Source organism: Tenrec ecaudatus, chromosome 6 (assembly GCF_050624435.1).
Source record: "Tenrec ecaudatus isolate mTenEca1 chromosome 6, mTenEca1.hap1, whole genome shotgun sequence".
NCBI lineage: Eukaryota > Metazoa > Chordata > Mammalia > Afrosoricida > Tenrecidae > Tenrec > Tenrec ecaudatus.
This window is the reverse complement of record NC_134535.1, coordinates 1,032,581-1,052,370: the sequence shown is the minus strand read 5'-3', so window position 1 is coordinate 1,052,370 and position 19,790 is coordinate 1,032,581. Positions and strand designations below refer to the sequence as shown.

General features: G+C 52.4%; 1 protein-coding gene across 1 annotated transcript in view; it reads right to left on the bottom strand.

The window, feature by feature from the left end:
• IL17REL (interleukin 17 receptor E like) overlaps positions 1 to 19,790 on the bottom strand; it is a 33,534-nt gene that overhangs the window by 8,174 nt on the left and 5,570 nt on the right. The gene's annotated exons all lie outside the window — the stretch shown is intronic.

Genomic DNA, 19,790 nt, shown 5'->3' with positions numbered 1-19,790 from the left:
TTGAACAGGCACTTCAGCATAGAAGATGAAAATTAAACATGCAGGAACGCACAACACAATTAGTCATTTGGCTAAATGCAAACTAAAAGCGCATCGGAGACCCTGGACACCTCTTCAACTCACGGCCGCCAGGTCCATTCCCGCTCACAGCGGCCCTGCAGGACAGGGTAGAACTGCCCCTGTGGGTTTCCGAGACGGTGCCTCTTCACCGGAGGAAAGACAGGGCTTTCTCCTGAGGAGCAAATGGTGGACTCAAACTGACCTGTGGCTAGCAGGCCAGTGTGTGACGGCGATACCACCGGGGCTCCTTGCACAGCACGCCCGACATGGAAAAGGCCCTATCAAGTATGGCTGGAACCCTCACACGACGGAACCACTGTGGTGGTGGTCGGGTTCCATGGAGTTGGCTCCGACCCATCGCGACCCCAGGCACGACAGAACAAAACGCCGCCCGGTCCCGCACCGTCCTCACAATTGTCCCTGGGCCTGAGCCCAGGGATACAGCCACGGTGTCCATCCCTCTCCTGGAGGGCCTTCCTCCTTTTCACCGCCCTCCACTTTACCCAGCATGACATCTTTCTCCAGGGACGGGTCTCTCCTGACAATCTGTCCAAAGTACGGAAGACGAAGTCTCACCGTCCTTGCCTCTGAGGATCCCTCTGGCCGCACTCCTTCCAAGACAGATGTTTGTCCTCCTAGCAGCCCAGGATGCCAACATTCTTCTCCAACACCACGATTCAAATGCACCGATTCTTCCATGGACTTCCTTATTCGATGCCCAACTGTCACGTGCATCTGATGCAGTGGAGAGTACCTTGGCTTGGGTCAGGGACACCTTAGTCCTAAAGAAACACCTTTGTCTTTCAATACTCTAAAGAGGTCCTGTGCAGAAGAGTTACCTAATGTCATACAGCCATTGATCTCGTGACTATTGCTTCCATGAGCATTGATTGTGGACCCAAGTAAGACAAGATCCTGGGCAACTTCAACCCCCACCCCTGCCCAATTTATCATGATGTTACTCTGGTCCAGTTGAGAGGATTTGGGTCTTCTTTACATTGAGTTGTAACCCATATTGAAGGCTAGAATCCTCAATCTTCACCAGCAAGTGCTTCAATTCCTCCTTGCTTTCAGCGAGCAAGGTTATGTCATCTGCATAGCACAGGTTGTTAACAAGCCTTCCTCCAAGGCTGATGCCACACTCTTCCTCACGTAATCTAGCTTCTCTGATTGAATTGGTTTGATGAGGGGATGCAACCCTGACACACACCTTTCCTGATTTTAAGCTACACAGTATTCCTTTGTTCTGTTCACACAACTCCTCCTTGATCTGAGTACAAATGCCAAATGAGCACAATGAAGTGTTCAGGAACTCCCATTCTTCTCAAGGTGATCCACAGTTTATTATGGTCTGTAGAGTCGGATGTCTTTGCATACCCAATGAAACACATGTAAACATCTTTCTGCCATTCTCTGCTTTGAGCCACTTTAGAAACTATAATTAGCAATTCCTTTAGGCATTATATTTGCAACCGCTACATGATACAGAGGCTGCTGCCCTGATTCTCCCGGGCTTAACACATCACGAGCATCGTGGGTACAGGCAGCATCGTGGGTACAGGGAGCATCGTGGGTACAGGCAGCATCGTGGGTACAGGAAGCAATACCCAGAGCAAACCTGGCTGAGCTTGAGAGAGTCCAGATTTCAACCCGATCAGTGCAAACTCACCTTTTGTTTCTGAAGTGCCCATTCAGGTTTGTACAAGCATTGCAGCCTCTGTGCACATGTTGGGTTTCTGTGGACATAGAGGTTTCAATAGCACATGTCTTCCCCGGTTTAATAAGATGGGAAATACCCCTTCCAATGACAGGTCAAGGTCAGCTTCAGCCGGGCTGGGCTCTCTAGAGAAGCAAAGCCAGGAAGGGGGCAGGCTTCTGATTTCAGAGACAAACTGATCCAAGGTAAGATGGCAGGCTGTGATCGGCTCCCAGGTGTGGCAGGTCATATGACAAACCTTTGCTTCATGTTCAAAGAGCAGGAGGAGGAGGAGCCAGGTGCAGGATCCAGACCCAGCAGAAAACAGGCCAGCTGGCCACACTCTCCAAGAGATGTTACCCCAGAAGATTGCTAGGTGTTGACTGCCAAGCCACTGAGACTCCTGGCCCAGCTAAGTTGATGCAAAACCTTACCTCTCACAGCTCCCCCCCTTGCCAGTTTCTGGAGCGATGGCATGATTTCACTAAACACTGTGGAAAACCAGTGGCTACCTAAGGTTCCTTTGAGCTGGTGAGCTAGTTTTTCCGAGCAGTGAAACAGAAACGAGAGGCTCCTCTTATGCAGCCACAGTGGAATGCCTGTTTTGCTTGGAATCTGGAAGTCTCCAAGACACCTACCTCCAAGAAAATGGCTTCCCTGCCAGACAAACCCCCAGCCGAGCCCACTGCCAAGGATGCCGAGTCTCGGGTCAGAACTGCTGCCCAGGGCTTCTGAACCATCGATCCTGGAGCGAGACAGCAGCTTAGCTTTCTCCTGCCCAGCAGCTGGAGGGTTCAGATTGCTCAGCTTTCTGGCCCCATTGGCAACCCGCTCTGCCTCCATGTAACACAGCACCTCCCAACCCATGAACAATGAAAGTCACTGCAAGGTCAAAACGCAGCCCCTACCTCCTCCGTTCCTTTGCTGTCTGTCTGCTCCTCATTTGTGTCTTTCTTTTTCTTCTTAGTCCTCTGATAACACTTTATCTGACCACCCTTTCTCCCAACGACTGAAACTGACAGCTAATTCTGCCTGAAATGTCTTAAAGATGGGTCCTAGAACAAAGAAGAGTTTTTCTTGATTGTCTTAGTTTTTCAATGCTGCTGCTGTGACTGCGGCTGCCATCAAGTCGGTTCTGACCCATAGTGACCCCATGCACAACAGAAGGAAACTGCCCAGTCCCGAAACACCCCCACACTTGTTCCCCTGTATCTAGTGCTGCTGTAGCAGAAACATCACAAGTCAATGGCTTTAACAAAAAATGGATGAACTAACTAAGAGTTTCGGAAGATAGCCGTCTGAATTCAGGTGCTGCTATAGAGGGAGGCTTTCTCTCGGTCTCTCCTGGTCCTCGGAAGGCTTCGGTACCAAGGGTATGATTCACTCTCAGATCTTCTTTCTTGGAAAGAAAGGAGGAGGCCCCTCTGATTTCTGTTCATTAAAAAAATCTCTTTTATATCTCAAAAGAGATTTACTCAAGATGCTGTAGATTGGACCCTGTCTCACTACCATAATGTGTAGCGCCTCACCCTCCCTGCCTCATTAACAACATACAGGTTAAGGTTCGCATAGGATAATGATAAGAATCATGATCTAGCCGAGTTGACACATATTTGAGATGGGGGGTGCACTTCAATCCATAGGACCCATCTTGCCTTTATTCTTTGGATGCACGCAGAATTGTGTCACATTGTGAATTTTTTCTTTAATAGTTCAGAGGACCAAAATCAAAGTTTCAACCTATTCAAAGGGTTTGAATAAAATCTTTCCATCGGAAAGTCTGGCAAGTCAAACAGTTCACTCATGACCTGATTTCATGTTGATTTAAGTCAATCTTACCAAGGGATTACTATATACATTTTTAAAAATTGGGTTACTTATGCTGTATGGTTTCGAGCTGGTCTCACAGAACCAATGAGTTTTTTTTTAAATCTTTTTTCTGTTTCATTATATTCTGATAGCTTGCCTCTGCTATAAAACATTATTTCTGAATGTTAGTCTTATATCTGGTTAGAGCTCGCGGATAGTAGTTGTTTTTCATGAGGCTATGTTAAATCTCTGCTCTTGTCTGTTCCAAGGACGACTGTATTCCGTCTGGTGGCCATGAAGTTCGTTAAGGTCTCCGGGGAACACCTGAAGCAGCCCTCCATGGATCTGAAAGACCGCCCCTTCTCGAGTGAAGGACTTGAACTCGGGGCCCATTGTGGCCATGGTCCGGGAGGGGCTGAATGTGGTGGAGAAGGGCACCGTCCGAGGGGACTTCTGCATTCAAGTTGGCAGGACCATCATTCATGGCTGTGATTCGGCCAAGAAAGAAATCGGCCTCCGGTTTAAGCGAGGAACTGGGGGACTGCACATCTCGTGGCTTGACTGGATGTAGGAGCAAGAGGCAGACAGAGCAGTCCCGCCCTGTGGGCCTGTTGGCACTGTGCCTGTCCTGGACACCGCTCTTCTACTGGGGTCAGAAGCAGCAGGATTGAAGTCCTGTCTCCTTGCAGACCACACTGACCAGTAAAATAAAGCCTTGAAGACTGGGGGGAGGGGCGCAAAACAAAAGTCCAAACGCAGAGCCACTGAGCCAACTCCAACTCAGAGCACCCTGTAGGATGACATAGAACTTCCCCAGAGGGTTCGGGAGCAGGTAGCTTTGTGGGGGCATGCAGCCTCGTCTTCCTCCTGTGGCACCGTGGGGAGTGGGGGTTGAACTGTCACCCTAGTGGTTAGCAGACATCCGTCTTCAAAATTTGTCCAACTTTCTTTTGAGGAAGTTCTGGTCAAATATCTCTGAGAACGAAATCTCTAGGGCAGCACCTTTAAACTTTTTGGAAGAAAGGGGATGCAAAGTATCCCCAAAGAAATCCCAGCCCTCATCCCAGGTCAGATTCCTAAGACTCGTCATTGCCCAAGGGCGGCGAGAACGTGCCAGCGTCTAAAGGATGCCATTGCCAAGGTAACCTCCCTGACCAAAGAAACACGACTGGAGTTCCAGGGCTTTTTAGGGAAGCTGGATTTTGTCAGCTTTTATTCCAGATTCTGATATTATGGCCAACTCCTGATGCAGGCAAACCAAGGAACTGGCTTTCTGTCTCATTATAGATCGCCAAGAGCCAGGATGTCCTTCAACAAAAGAAGACAGACTATGACTGCTTAGCTCTGGATCGTCCCATCTAAGCTGTCACCACATGTGCCCAGAAAACCAGGGTGTTGCACTGGGAGCCCTCACGCAGGCTCTGGAATGCTGAGAGAGGCTGCTGCCTGCTTTTCTAGGCATCTGGATCTAGTAGCACCTGCCTGACCCACCTGGCTGTGGGTGTTGTCGCCTGGCATTTGACTTCTGAGGCAGAAAAGTGGATCATTGGTCAGTCTAGTGTAGTCTAACCCCCTCATGGTCGCTCTCTTTTGCTGGAGAAAAAGGAAGGGCTCTGGTGGAGCGTGGGAAGACTGCATCAGTACCAAGCCATCCTACTAGATACTCGGACGATCACACTGAAAGCCTGTGCAGCTTTAAATCTTGCTCCTAGGCTACTCAGCTCAGGTATGATGCTTGTCCTGAGCATGAAGGCACGTGTATAATAGAAGAGGTGCACCCCAGCAGGCCAGGCTTGTCTGACCACACCCTAGATAACCCGGCTTGTAGTTATCTACAAACAGAACCAGCTTTATCCACAAAAGAATCCAGAGAGCCAGGTGTACAGTGACACTCTTTAGTTATAAAGGCCTCGTCACAGACAAACCCCTCAGGACCAGGAATGAGTAGAGATACCAGGAAGGGAAGGGGAAGATGGGGGGAGATAGGGAGAACCAATCACAATGATCTATCTATAACCCCCACCCAGGAGGATGGACAACAGAAAAGTGGGTGAAGGGAGATATTGGACAGTATAAGACATGAAATAATAATTTATAAATTATCAAGGGTTCATGAGGGAGGGAGAGGAAAATGAGGAACTGATACCAAGGGCTCAAGTAGAAAACAAATGTTTTGAGAATGATCACAACAAATGCACTAATATGCTTGACACATGGATGGATATGTGGATTGTGATGAGTTGTACAAGCCACCAATAAGATGATTTTAAAATAAATAAATAAAGGCCCAGTCACTACCTCTGGACATGTCAACCAGAAGGCAGAAGTCATTGCTGTGACCTGAGCCCCACCGAGAGGTGAAGGACAACGAGGACACATTTACATGAGTGCGGGGTGCGTGTGTTCTGGTTTCACGCATGTGGGGTCATTTGAGAGGAGAATGGGAGGTCACTTTGGGACCAGAACGAACTATCAAGCCCACGGAGGCAACGCTGGCCCCCCTGAGGTGGTGGCGGAGCCCTGGGGGTGCCGGGCATCGAGGACCACGGATTGAACCCACCTGGTGCCGAGTGGAGGTTGTAGCCATGTGCTGTCCTGGACATCAAAGGAGAGACTCACTTATGAGAAAGCAGAACCAAACCCCACACTTTCCTGACTCAGCAGCAAAGCAGGCAACTAAGACCAAATGCTGGCATCTTATCTGGCTCGTATCCCTTATCCCCATCTGCTGGGACTTAAGTCAAGACTTACTCTAGTCAAGCATCACCCGATGCAATGTGTCCTTTGGACTCTGGATTGTGCATGCCAGCAAGACGAAATCCTTGACAGCCCCAACCTTTTCTCTGTTTACCAGGATCACTGACTATTGGGCCATTTTCCTAGGAATCCCTAGCTACCTAATGAATAAGCATGGTACCCATCCTTCCCAAGTCCTTAAAAACCCCAGCCATGCTCTTGTGCTGGCAGATGGGGGGTGAGAGGTACACAGGCCCTCCCACCCCCATTTTCAGACTCTCCTGAAAACCCGTTTGTTCATGTGGGAGTTTGTTGCTGTTGCTGGATGTTCTCAGCTGGCCAGCAGTACAGCCCCCCCCCCCCTTTTAAAACAAAGTTGGCTGGTGTGATCCTTCACGTTTCTGTTCCGACGATGTAGCTCCTGTAGCAACATGTGGGCAGAGTTTAAGCTGTCAGGTCGCAGCTTGTTTGGAGGCAACCTAGAGAGATGGCTCTCTGAGGCCTGCCTCTCTCTCTCTCTCTCTCTCTTTCTCTTTCTCTCTCTCTCTCTCCCCCCCATTTGGGTAGACAGGACTTTGGACCCACCGGCCGAGACCTTCCTGCATGCTGCATCCTTCCATGTGGCTGCATGAGTCTGAAGAGGGACTGGAATCAGACCGATGGACTAGTGTCGGACTTACGGACTTGATCTGGACTGGGCTGGGATGTTTGCTTGGTATATAATGATTTTTTGATAGAAAGCTCTCTCCGACACACAGATATGCGTGTTACTGGATTTGTGTCTCTAGTCAGCCTGGTCTAACACAGCTGGGGAACAGCATCGAAACTCCTAAGGACTGGCGAAAAATAAGGAAGTATCAGGAAAAACCCAGAAGGGAGCCGGAGGAAAGCCCCTAAAAGGGACCCATCTCTCTGGAACCAGGTCAGGAGTCAGAATTAACTCAACAACGCCGGGTGGAACTTGGGGGCTGTGGGAAGGGGGGTGACATCAGAGGTTAGTGAGGCAGCCACGGAGCCGGTCCAGAGGCGCCAGTCTCTGTTTTCAGGGCAAACACCGGACCGGGGTGATTCAGAGGACGCCTGCCCGCTGCCCGCTCTGCAGCCCCCAGGGCGGAGACAGGCAGATTCTAGGAAAGCCATGCACAGCTCAGCCTCACGTCCCGGGAGGTCGAGGAAACCTCACCCTCTCACTCATTGTCCTTCAGCTGGCTCCAGGCAGGCATCACTCCTAAATGCCTTTCAGAAACAAATGCAAATCCTTTCTTGGGGGAAGTCCCTTTCTCCGAGGCCTCTGGGAATTCCAAGTAGGGCGTTTTTTGCAGATGCAGTTACAGGATAAACACACTTATACCAGGAAATTAAGTTCAAGTGCAAAAACAGACACACACACACACACGCACGCACGCGCGGCAGCCCATGGAAAGAAGCTCCTGGGAGCTGGACGGTCCGTGCTGGGAAATGAAATGAGAAGATCATGGAATGTTCTCCCAAAATTTGTGAAGCTCCCTGGTGTCAGACCTGGTACGAAGTGCGAGGCCCCTGCGCACGCCACCCCCGACCCAAATCCAACCACATGTAAACAAATAAGTGAAATATGAGAAGAGGAGAGGGGAGGCGGGCACACAAAAAGCAGACCAAGCCTGCTTGGAAGAAGCAAATACAACTTCTAGAAACTCTGAAAATAAACCAACCCTCAAAGACATGGAGACTCATCCGATGTGCACGTCCCCAAACCCACTGCCATCAGTCAGCGCGGATAAGCGGCCCGACGTAGGCCAGGTACAGCTGCTAGCATGGCACCAGGCGGCCCCGCGGACACCACCACGGGCAACAGACGAAGCACCGCCAGCCCCTGGCCATCCTCACACTCACTGCTACGTCGAGGCCCTGGTCGCAGCCCCTGGAGGGGACGGCTCGGACTTTTGAATTAGTTCAGCACTTGTTCCCCGATTGGTGAAAAACAACACCAAACGCCGTGCTGAGTGAGAGTCTCCCACTCGTGAAGGAAAACGGACATGCTCCTAAGGGCTGTGACCTTACAGTGCAGCTGCTGTCCTGTGTTCTGAAGGAGAAGAGCGGTGGTCGACCCGATGCCATCCGCTGAGCCCCACAGACCGAACCTCACGGACTGTTTGCTGATCATCAACCAACGATGCGCATCACCCAGCTCTGAGGCTTTCCCCGCGGCTCTCCGGGACATCCGGGAGGGCAAGGGCGGTCCCTGATAGAGTTCACTGTACTGGCATGGCCGCACGGGCATGAGTCACGCCTTGGTCGGAAGACTCTGGGCCAATCTCGAAAGCCCTTCTGTCTAACCGCAGACCTGTCCCAGTCACGGTCCCGTCCTGCTTCTGCAGTCCCACCTGTAACCGTGGTGTTTCGATGTGGCCCCAGTCGTGCTTTCTGTGTCTTTGTGTTGTCTTCGTCTCTGTTAAGGCTTAGCAAATGTCCCCTTTAAATTATACTTGACTTTGGGTTTCTTTTGCCCCTGAAACTGTGAGTACAGTGTCCATGGTGCCTGACTACTCGATGAGCCACTGACCGGGTATGGAAAAGTGGGTACTGAAAATGTAGCCCTTCCGACCTGCAGCTCAACATTTGTTTCACATCAAGGAAGCCGAGGCAGGCAATGGCTTTGCTACTGACTACCTGCTGACCGCAGGAAAGGACAAACTCACAATGCTGCAGGAAACTCAGAAGAGAGGCCAGCTCATTTGCAGTTTGGACCCAGCCTTTTCACAGTTAATTTTGGGTTTTGGGTGATAAAATAACCACTTCACATCAAAGTAAGATGCCCACTATTGTTTTCTTTTCTTCTACAGAGGACGCCTACAGTGGCAAACTGGAAAATGCAAGAGATGCTTCCAAGAGCAGATGGGACGCCACTGAAAAGAATTGGTGAGCTAGAAGGCCGCTTAGAGAGATGGTCCAGAATTCAGCCAAGAGACAAGAACACGAAAAGAGACAGACGAGGAATTAAGAAAGGCGAGGAGGAATTGGATGAAGTGCAACCCCCCCAAAAAAAACAGTGTCAAGTGCTCCAGAGAGAAAGGGGAGAGAGTGGGAGAATCGGTCACTATTAGAGGGGAAGGCTGACTTCTCCAGGGGGCACACAGGAAGGTAAACGTCTGGACCAGGCTCACAAACGAGATCCTTGAAAAATCCTCAAGGAGATTTAGCAAGTAGTAGAGCTGATAATTTATTAAAAACCCAACCATTTAAAAGAGTGTTTACGGCAGGGCTGCAGAGGGCGGGGGTGTGTGTGTGCAATATTAGAAAACTCCAGCTCTGAATTCATCTCTTAAAAGAGAAAAATCAGATGCCCAGGCTTTACAGACGCAGAAAAACGTTCAACATCTCAACACTGATTCACAAAAGTGTAATAAGATCAGGAAACCAACCCAGTATCTTCCAGCTGCTCTTCAAGAGCACGCATGGTCTGGAGAACATCCAAATAGATGCAACAGCACAGCATGCTCATGGATGGAAGATTTGACTCTGTTTAAGACGTCTTTTCTATCCCAGATCAGTCTGTAAGTTCAATGGAACCCCAGTCCAAATGCCCACCGAGCTTTTCAGGGAGCTGTCCAATGGCCCAGCACACATGTATCAGAGTAGAGGTTACAGAGTTCAAATATCCCATTGGACCTTTCTATTGTAAATAAGAAGAAGATGATGTAGGGACAGAAAAATCCGAACTAGAAAGAAGAAACCTATCACTTAGTTCAGGGGCCCTCAAGCTTTTTAAACAGGGCCAGGTCACTGTCCCTCAGACCTTTGGAGGGCCGGAGTATAGTTTAAAAAATAACTATGAACAAATTCCTATGCACACTGCACATTTTTTAAGGGTGGAGACAGACCCAGTCATGGACACAGCAGCCTGCTGGGTCTCCTTGCTTATTAGTTTCCAGCCGATCAGTTCAGAAAGCTGGAGAGGGTGAGGCGGGAGAGGGTGAGACCACCACCAGGAGCTCTGGATGGACTCTCCTGGGACAGGCTTGGCAGGTACAGATTGTGGGACAAGACCTCCCAGGCATACAGGGGACTGGTAGGAAGACCATGGATCAGTGGTTGCTCTCCCACACGGGTGGAGACCTGGGACTCAGGGGTTGTGCCATGGCCTGCATGCCCCAGCAGGTCACAGACCGTCAGTGTCCTGGTGAGCCTGGAAGGATTTGACCAGAGCAATTCATGCAGTGACTGGGCCGGAGCTGCCGACTGGGACATGGCCTCGTGGAGGTTGCATCTGCTCACACAACTTAGGGGGTCAGCACAGGCCCTGGTGAGGGCTGGAGCCCCTTTGGGAATTGGGGCTCATAGGGGTGAGACCAGGCAGGCAGGGAGGGGCCGCCAGGCTGAGGAGAGAAGCCAAGGGTGTTATGTCTTTCAAGACACAGATACCCTGGGACCAGAATCCCAGCCTCGAGCCTCGGAGGCCAAGATGAACCAGCCCTGGCCCCATCCTGGCACAGGGGGTAGGGTCGTCAGGAAGCACTGTCCCCCCATCCAGCCCTCCCTGCCTAAAGGTCAGTAGGGTGTAGTTCTAAAGGGGGGTGACCAATGCCTGTGGCCGCTTGGGGTTGGGCTGCCTGCTTACTTCCCCTGGGAGGCAGATGTGCTGCCTTTAGGGATGAACTTCAGGGAGCTGCTGAATATGCAGAAGCGGGACTGCCCCTGCTTGGGGGGCCATCATTGAGGACCTCGTGGCGAAGCCCGTGGCCCATTGACCGCAGGACACCTAAAAGGCATCAGGCTGATTGCGCTCGGGCGCTTGGCCACGCTGTCCTCGTGGACGGTCTCCGTGGAGGCTGGCCACGGCGACGAGTGCTGTACTTGGAGCCGCTGGAGAACAGCTCGCAGCCGCACTTGGCTCACAAGCAGACAGCGGGTTCAAAGTGATTCTGGGAAACCTTGCCCCCCGGAGAAGCTGCAGAAAGACAGTGCTACCAGGTTCCCGTCCGCTCTCCTGCTCCAACAGCTCCCAGTGCACCAACCCCACCGCAGCACATAGCTTATTTTGAAGTTAAAAAACAAAACGGGCAAAAACACCTGATGGGCAGCGGGCCGCATGTGGCCCTCCGGCCCTAGTTTGAGAACCCTGGGCCTAGTGAACAAGGCAAGGATCCCAATGTCACCCCGAGATGGCTCTTCCCTGGCTCCGAGCAGCTACCAGGCCTCGGGGCTCAGCCCTGAGCACAGTCCCAGGATGTGAGCAAGCAGCCTTGCTGTCAGCCAGAGTGCTGGTAAAGTCAATTACCATGGATGTTGTGTGGTTAAAACGTAGCACCTTATCATTTGACTTCACTTTTGGCCTATTTTAAAGTTGTTTCCGTTTCTAATATTTTCTGCTTTTCAATTGAGGTTTCCCTATGTTTTGTCTTCTCATTGTTGTCGGGTTTTTTGGGGGGGGGGGCGGGGTAGGGTTTGGCTTGCTGCCAGTTTGTGATTTATGGAGTAATCATTGCCTAGGGGAACGGCAGGGGGAGCTAGGAGTCAGAGAAGAAAATGTTCTTCTCGATATGACTGAAGGATTAAATTGTAGGCTGTGCGAAGCATATGCCAATAAAGCTAGTCAAACAAAGACTAGGTCCCAGAGAGCGAGCACGCTCTTCCACCCGCACCGTATCACGGATCCCACAAACACAGAGAGGTTGGGGATAGCGCATGCGCACACACAGCACCCGAATACTCTACTCGGCGTCAACAGCTTGCCATTTTTCCTACTTATTTCATATTAGTTTTTCAAGGAGCCGTTTAGAAGGAGGCTGTATAGTTATTTCAACACGTGTCTTGTAGGAATAAAGACAGTGTTTTACACCATCTCAAGACCACGATTGCACCTAATAAAAATAACAATAAACTTAGGATATCAAGGAGAAAGAAAGAGTGGTGGCTTCTTCAGCGTTTAGAGGGATCCTTGACTCTGGGCTCCAGGCTGGCTCCCCAGCAGCACCTGGGGCCTCCCCAGTGGGTGTCCTAGATGATCCCCCCTTTCTCCCGGAAAGCCCTTTGCATCTCTTTAGGGTAAACCGCCCAAAAGTACCTCTTCAAGCACTTCTGAGGAGTTTTGCCCCTTTGCTCCGGAGCCTGTTAACATCCACATCCCCTTCCAGCTGTCCCCGGAGGACCCCCGCGCCTTGTCCTGGGGAAGGCCTGCTCTGCTGGTGCGGCTCTCCACACAGCGCCATCCAGCACAGCGCTCTTGTGGTTCTGACAGAGGCAGGGCTGGGGGCCCTCGGATGCTCTCATGAGGAGGCGCCATGCCTGTGACCTCAGCTCAGCTCCCCAAACAGACCAAACCAGCCATCGCCTAGCAGATTCCAGCTCCTGGCGCTCCATGTGTGCTCCAGGGGGCTCCCAGGCCCCCACCTTCCCGGGGCAGACCACAGGCCTCTTTCTGAAGGGCATCTGTGGGGGCCAGAACGCCCAACCTTTGGCTTAAAGTCAAGCCCTTCACCAAAGGCGCACGCAGGGGCATGGGGGTGGGGTGCGGGGAGCGTTGTAAACTGGCAACAGTGTATCATTCTGGTTTTGTGTTTGCTGGGGTGGCCTTGTGAGGCGTGAACCTCTTAATCAGGGTTAATTAGGTGGGGTGCCCAGAGAAAGGGAAACGGTTCTTTCCTCTCAGTCTCCCAGTTTTCAAGCAAACACCTGGTCCCCTGCCAGCTGCAGAAGTTGAGCACTGTTTTTTTAAAACCAGATCATTCTGAATTACAGACTTAAGCCTGAATTACCACGTCTTGGCATGCTTATCCTCATTTGAAATGCAAATTATAGCCTGTCTGGGGGGGGGGGGGCTCTTCCCCATGGCCCCTGGGCCTCCCTGCTGTGTGTCTCTCCTTCTCCGGCAGGACAAGATGTTCCAGGGTTTTCCGTACACTCTTCACCCCAGGCTGGGAGTCAGGCACTTCTTCAAGAAGCCGGTCTCCTCTTTGTGGGAGACGGTACCCCAAGATCCCAGCCTGGGCACTGGGAGGTTCACTGGACATCGGTTCTGGGTTGGTTGGTTTTCTGTAGACAGAGCTGGTGGGCGCATGTAAATGACTCAGGAATTCATACGTACACCCCTAAATCAAGCGAAAGGATTTCCTCCACTTTTCTTGACCTCTGCCTTCCCTGTCCTCCGACCAAGACCCTCACCTCCACTCGTCCAGCAGGAGCCCTGGTGGGGGAGGAGGCTGTCTGCTCCTGCTGCGGGTTCGTCCCACCCTGTCCTCTAGGGTCACCACGAAGGGACCCAACGGCCGTGGGTTTCCAGTTACTCGTTTAGCATACGTTGCAGGGCACCTTCAAGTTTAAAGCACCACCAAGTCAGTGCCTGGGAGGAGAGGTTCTTCTCTGCTCACAGCTCTGAAAGCCAGGATCCCAAATCGGGGGAGGGCAGGGCCCCTCTACGGAAGGCACCAGGGGACGGTCCTTTCTGGTCTCCCTCAGCTGCTGGTGGTCCAGGCGTTCCTTGGCTCGCAGTGGCATCTTCCCCGTGGCTGCCACACCCTGCGCCGTGAGGGTCAGCCTATGGGCTGGTTTCTTTGGACACAGAGCGTGACTCCTGAAAGGCCGACGAAATCGGCCTTTCTTTCACCTATGTTGCGTGCTCTTTCACCTAGACGATTCACAGTTCTTTTCTTTTTATTTGGAAAACCTACTCATTTTGCTATAATGTTTAAAAAAACAGTTGTTGCTGCTAGGTGCCACCGGGTCAGCTCAGATCCACAGCCACTGGGAAGCACTGCCCAGTCCTGCACGCTCCTCACCACGGTCCCTGCTGCGTCTGAGCCCATTGAGGTGTCCGTCCATCGCTGAGGGCCTTCCTCTCCCTCGCCACCCCTCTGCTTCACCTAACACGACGTGCCTCTCCAGGGACCGGCCTCTCCTGACAACATGCCCGCAGTACGTGAGACAACGCCACCCCACGCTTGCCTCTAAGGAGCGCTCTGGCCGTCCTTTCTCCAAGACATCGGTCTGTCCTTGCAGCATCTGTGGTGCTTTCAATGTTCTTCTCCAACGTCACAGTTCAGATGCATCGATTCTCCTTCCATCTTCCTTCTTTGATGCCCAACTTACACATGCACCGGTAAAACGAGCATTTATTTATTCTGCCCTTCGTCTCAGGCTCCTCTCCCTCGAGTTTAGAACGTGTGCCGGTGCTCCATGACGAAAGCCGGCAGATGCAGGGACGTGGCTGGTCCCAGCACACCGCATCTCAGAGAGAGTTCTCTGGGCAGCATTTTGAACGGTCGGCTCAATATTTGGTGTGTCTTTGGTGGTCTTTGCCAGGGCCGCTCCCGATCTGGATATTCTTTCCTTTATCTTGGTCATGCTCTTATTTTTTTAAATCTCTTTTTAAACTTTTCTTTTTTGTTTTTAATAAGTGTCCTCTTCCATAGTCTCAGGAGAATCCAAGTTCAGTGACCACAGCCTGGTCCACAAAGATCCTGTTCTACCAGGGACTGGGCTCCTAGGAGCACGTGTGTAGCCGTCTAAGTAACGTGCAACTCTGGGTCTCTGTCTAGCCAGCGCAAAGGGACGGGATGGGAACAGGGCGACGCGGAAACAGTCAGCCCAGTGGACCGACAGACCTGCCAATGTCAGTCAACATAACCTGCGACCCGGCTACTGCTCCCCACGGTGCGGAAAAGGACCACCGTAGAAGTTTCCGGAGCGAGTGGGAGAAGATGTGGACCAGAACTCAGAGTCATGAGAGAGCAGGCTGACTGGTCCGAGAGAGACTGGTAAGACGCACCCCGGCCCAGCCACCCTCCGCATGACAACACTCCACCATGTCAGAGCACCCGGAGCGTACAGCAGGATGGGGAAGGTGGCCGGATGGAAGCAGGAAACACGGGCAGGAAGGGAGGACGTGTGAGGGGTGAGCTTACATCGAGCATTGCAAAGCCGGAAACCAAGTGTGTGTGGACTGTGGACTGAGAAACTGGAGAACTGCCCCATAAACCTTCACCCAATTCATGCACACGCACACGCACGCACACGGGCACACGGGCACATGTCCTCCTTTCATCTTCGATCTATCGATGCACTCACTACAGAATGTGGTCCTTTGCTCCCACCTGCTCTCCACGTCCACAGCCATCCTTCCCTCACCATCCCTGAATTTCGACCTTTCCTGGCTGAGTGAGTCTCTAAGTCGTGTCGTTTCGTGATAATAATAACAAGTCAGCGTCTTAAGCCACTCTGGGGTGAGGTCATGCTTTCCCAGCCGTGTGACCCGGGTGCTGCACTTGGTTAAGATCGTAACTCGCCCGGGACCGGCTGTTCCTGAGCAGTTCGTTTTGCTTAAAGTTCGTTAGAAAGCGGCTCTTCTCGCTTCGCTGCACTCGCTGAGGAGAGCGCCGCACTGCTGACTGCAAGGTCGCTGCTGCCAACCCTCCAGCCAGCTGTCCACCCACCTCTGCTGCTTTGCCCAAGCTGGTGCCACGCCAGCCACTGAACCTCATGGAGGCCAATTTAGGGGCCCCTTGTTCCCAGGCCCATCAGGCCCTCTTCCTTCCTCCTGTTCCCACCGAGCTGGTCAGACACGGGATTCCAGGCGCTGGTGTTTCTCTGGAGGTGCATGGAGCACCCACGGCTGCCACCATGGTGACTGAGACGAAGCGGTATTGGCTCAGGATCAGGCAGGCGGGGCAGGAAAACGATGGGGCAGGAGGCTTAGAAATCCACATGGGCCCCGGGTGGGAAGGAGGGAGGGGCAGGAGATGACCGATGGAAGGGGCCAGGGGAGGAGCCCAGAAATTAAGATTGGATTCCCACTTCACACCACACACGGGGATATATGCTCAGTCATTTTCTGCTTTCAGTTGATGATCAATCAATCTTTGTAGAATGAATGGACGAAGGGGAGCGGGAGGGGGCATGTTACCAAGTTTTGATACACTACCAAATAATTTTTCCAAACCCACACCGTTGAGGCAGCGCAGACTCACAGTGACCCCGATAGGGCTCGGAAGCAGACCGCCTCGTCTTTCTCCCCAGGAGTGGCTGGTGGGGCTGAGCAGGCGTCATGATGAGGACCGTGGAGAGGACTGCAGCCGCCAGTGTGGCTGACAACTCAATGGAAAGGAAGCGAAACCTCCCCTAGCCGGACCAGTAGGAAACATCTCAACAGACGGAGCAAAGGTTCACGTCGTCAAGGAGTTCACCTTGCTTGGATGCACAGTCTGCGCCTAGAAGCAGCAGTCCAGAGATTGGGCAGCGCGTTGCATGGGTGAATCCATCTCACGAGAGCCCTTCAGAGTACGGAAAAGCGAGGACGTGACGTTGAGGACTCGGGTGCGCCTGACCGAGCCACGGGATTGTCAGTGGCCTCGTCCACATCTGAAGGCCGGGCGTTGGGTGAGAAGGGACACCAGAAGCATGGGTGTGTTTGAGTTGTGGTGCCGGAGAAGAACATTGAAAGTTCCCTGGACAGCTAACAGGACCAACATCCTGGAAGAGGTGTGCTCAGAATGCTCCTTAGAGGCAAGGAGGGTGAGACTTTGCCCCATGTACTTGGGACAACTGGTGGCTCCAACCCCTGGCCTTATGGTTAGCAGCCCGTGCACGACCACAGGGTGCCCCGGGCTTCTGACACACCGAGCAGGGACTCCTTCCAGGAAAACCCTCCACAGCAGCCTGGCGGCACCTCTGATGGGGCAGGTGAGTCACAAACGGATGAGTCACGGAGGAGAAAACCGAGAGACTGGACGGGTGCCGCTGAGTGGACCCCGGCTCCGGGCGTCCAGCCCGGGCACCACCGAGGAGCTACACTCCACAGGTGTCTCACAATGGCAGGTTGTTTGGGAACTCGGTCACCAGGGTTGCTGAGTCAGACCTTCTGAGACGCCGGGTGAACTCAGGTCTCCAAGCTTTCTATTAGCCATGAGCACGTGACCGCTTGCACTGCCCAGGGATGCCCGCTGATAATCAGGGAACCATGAAAACTAAAGGGTGTCTCAGCTGCTGCCCCAAAACCCCAATGACCAACATCGAACAGGCTCAGACAGAGACAGCAATACCCCCAAACGATCCCCCTCCTCCGCAGGCACAAGCCAGAGCCGTCAGCCCCAAGAAGCTGCCTGCCGGGAAGTTCAGTGCCCAACCACCTCCCCCTCCGCCCCGAGTCACATTGGCAAGATGATGGAACCCTACAATGTGTCATGAAGCGCCCCAGTCCACCTGGGTGAGGCCGGCCCGGGAGTGTTCTGCCTGGGGTGCAGGGGTTAGGCGAGAGGCCCAAGACTCCCTGCTGTACTGAAGACCCAAGGACTGAAGACCCCTCCCACCCACTGCCCCGGGAGAGCACACAGCCCCTGCCTGCCAGTGTGAGGTCCACAGACCGGGGTCAGCTTGGGAGAAGACCATAGGAACTGGGCCAAAGGTGGTTGGAAGAGATGTAAAGAAAGGGTCGGAGTGTGACCGAGACAGAGAGAGAATCGAATGAGAGGGAGGGAGTTCAGAAGTCAGAGGGACACAGAACTCAAGGGCAGGTGACCCAGAGTAGAGGGGAATGGCCTGCAGGTGCTCCCAGCGGCCACCTTGCTGCTGTGAGCTGTCATTCAACTAACAGCTGATGCACGAGCACCCTACGCACAGGGGAGCAGAAGACTGCTGCGTCCCACAGCACCCTCCTGGAGCCCCGGTGGTATCGTGGTTACACACTGGGCTGCGATCTGTGTGGTCGGCAGTTTGAAACCACCAGCAGCTCCGAGGAAGAAAGACTGGGCTTTCTACTCCCGTACACAGTCATCTTCTCAGAAACCCACAGAGGGCACTGTGAGTCAGCATCGACTCATGGCAGCAAGACACCACGCCCACCGCCGAGTGCCAATCAGACTTGTGATCCAAAGCAGACCTCGAGGCCATTCTTGTGGGGCCACCTTCATCTGGAAGTCCCGCTGGAGCCAGGCTTAGCTGACAGACGGTGCGGCTGTGCGTGAGGACACCGGGCACTGGTGGCACAGAGAGAGCATCCATGCCTTCCACACAGAAGACCCAGCACGTCGTATTTGGACAACTGGTCACACAGCAGAAGCGTCCACAAAGGTGGATGGCCGACCAAGAAACAAGATGAAGGCCCACACAACCCCATTACAGAGCTGATATGTGCGTGAGCGATACAGGGATACAATGGTATAGGTACGCGTGGTGGGAAATTGAATCACTGACGGATAGTGGTTGAGATAATTACAGATAGAACCATTTCTAAAAAGCCAGAGAGATCTCTGGAACCAGAGAGCCACTGCCAGATACAGGAAGACAAAGACAATCCAATACGATGATCATCAAGCTCCACAGGTGAAGAACTCACACAAAGAATCCCTGGAATTATGAACGCTGCATATCTGTGAGTCCAGAAAATATGACAGAGCAATCAGGTTGGCAGCAGACTTCTCTCCAGCAGCTACTGTGAGAAGACAAGGGAGTAACCGAGAGTCACGTGACTCAAGAAGACAAGATGGGGGTGTACTCCAGACTTAAGGCATCAGCAGACAGTCCAGATGGGAGAGACCAAGAACAGAGCATTAGTGGTCTCCTCCTTTCAGCAGGAGAAGGCCCGGGGCTCATGGCTAAGCCAAGTGTCCTTCCCCACGCTGTCCCAGATAGACACAGGAAGGCCGCAGACAGCACCTCCGGAGGTGGGACTTGAGGAGAGGCTTCAGCACATCCTGAGGGGGTTGCTTGAGGAAAGAACATCTCATGAGGTGAAAACAAATGTTTAACTAAATCTAATTAACCAAAGTCCGGCAGGTTTTTGTTTTGTTTTACTTTTTCTACTAACCTTAAGTAAAACACAATAATTTTTAAAAAGGTGACATAAAGCAACCACGTTTCTAAAACGTTCCTTTCCGGTATACCAGCTGCCTTCCCTGCATATTCTGCATTGTTTATGTTCCTTTTTTAAAGATACGTGCAACATTATAACCTACTTGCCAGCCGCCTGAACAGTAATGTGGAGAGCTTCAGGGCAGGGGCGCCTCTGGGCACTTAATTGAGGACGGTGGGTTTGCTCACCTCAATGCATTCAGGTTGAGCATTGGTTATCAGACCCAAACCTTATAACTTGTCCTGACCATCTCTCACGTGCATGACAAGCTGTTGACTTCCTTTAAAAACCTTTCAATCATGGAGAGAGAGAGAGAGAGAGAGAGAGAGAGAGAGAGAGAGAGAGAGAGAGAGAGAGAGAGAGAGAGAGAGAGAGACAGACAACAGAACTGAAAAAGAGAACCCAATGAGACTACGCTTCCCATTGTTGGAAACTGGAAATGTCTGGGAGGAGCGTGGGGCCCTCAGTGGCAGATGCCCAGTCGTGCTGGGGAGCAACATGGTCCCTCCCACACACAGAGTAGGAAATGTGTCCCTTGTGTGCCCAGCAAGCCGTGTGTGGGAAGCCCGGGGACTTGTCCCATGTGAGAATGTCCAGGATACTATTTTCAGATGTGGCATGATGGTGGTGGTGGGGTGACATGGTTCACCCACTCAGCAAGGGGCACCC